Below are 1729 nucleotides of genomic sequence, written 5' to 3'. Positions count from 1 at the left end.
ATTAGAAATCTGTGTAAAGATGTGCACATGCAGAAACATACATAATAGTAAGAATCTGCAAATAGACCAAGTGTCCAGTTACTTTAGTAAGGTATAGTACATCCTCCAAATGGAATGCAATAAGTCATTTAAAAAAATAAGGTACACAGAGATGCCTGGGTGGCTCAGTGGTTGAGTGTCTGTCCCCACTCAGAGTGTGGCCCTGGGGTCCTCGGAACGAGTCCCATATTGGGCTCCCTGCATGGAGTCTGCTTCTCCTGTCTCTGCCTCTCTCTATGCTTCTGTATCTTTCATAAATAAGTGAATAAAATCTTTTAAAAAAGTAATGTGTACATATATTTATTGAATGGAAAGATATTCATAATACATAGGGAGAATAGCACGGCATACAAAAACATGTACAGTATGTTCTTTTGGTAAAATTATGCTGTGATAGTTCATTAAACATAAATTTTAAAGATAAGAAAAATGGAGCAAAAAATTCAGCATTTATGGCATATCAAGTACTCTACCAGACAACCCTACACATTATTTCATTTAAAATTACCAACAACTTGGGGCACCTGGGTGTCTCAGTCAGTTGGGCATCTGCCTTCAGCTTGGGTCATAATCTTGGGGTCCCGGGATCAAGCAGGGAGCCTGCTTCCCCTTCTACTACTCCTCCAGCTTGTGTGCTCTCTCTCTCTCTCTCTCTCTCTCTCTTTCGGAGCCTGCTTCCCCCTACACTTCCCCAACAACCGTAGAGCTATTCACGATTTTTTAATTCAATCATATATTTTTTTAATGTACCCACAAATATCTCTATTTTTACAAGTATGGAAACTGAAGCACAGAAAAATTAAGTGCCCAAAGTTACATACCCAGGAAGCACAAAGGCCCGGATTAGAAAGCCCGTGCTTTTTATATTCTATGACACAATTTCCTTTCAGCTTTGGGCTGAAGGCTTTATTTTAATAAAAAGCCAACTGTAAGCTTTAGTATGTTCTTTTAATACAAACAACTGATGCCCATCCTGGGATGCAGCATAGTTTAGTGGGAAAACTCTAGGTTTTCCAATCAGAGAGATCCATGTACTCCACTGCTCAATCATTTACTGACCGTGTGAGACAAGTTATTTAGCCCCGTGAGTCTCTATTTTCCTTAAAATAGACATAATGATATTTATCTAAGAGTTATTATGAAGATTAAAAGAAGCAATGTATCAAAGCACATGAGACATACTGGAAAAGCAATCAACTTTGATTTTCTTAAATACATAATAAGAAATGAGAACCAGAAGTGGTTCTGCCTATGGATGGCTGAAAATACTAAGCAAGGACTATGTAATTTAGTTCTGCTTCTTAAGACTGGTTGTCAACAGCTGGTAACTACTGATTCTTTATAGAGAATCACTAGTTGGTCTTTTGCAAGGAAACACCCCTAAAGAAAAAGGCGGACTTCTCACACACATAGCAACCGTGCTCTGAGCCCTTGCTCTAAAATGTATATGGTCCCTCCATTTACAAACAAGCACCCTTCATATCTGGAGGTATGACCCAGCCTGCCTAATGATATTTGTCTGAAGCACATATGTTAGTTAGCAAGAAGAAGATTCAATCCTTCAAAAAAGAATGATGCGGGAAATTTCCTCTCCCATAGTGTTAGCACTACAGCCTAGCAAGTTTTTTTTTTTTTTTTTTTTTTTTTTTTTTTTTTTTTTTTTTTTTTCAGCCTAGCAAGTTAAAAAAAA

This window comes from Canis lupus, chromosome 37 (genome assembly GCF_011100685.1).
Source record: "Canis lupus familiaris isolate Mischka breed German Shepherd chromosome 37, alternate assembly UU_Cfam_GSD_1.0, whole genome shotgun sequence".
NCBI lineage: Eukaryota > Metazoa > Chordata > Mammalia > Carnivora > Canidae > Canis > Canis lupus.
Note: the sequence above shows the minus strand (reverse complement) of the source record.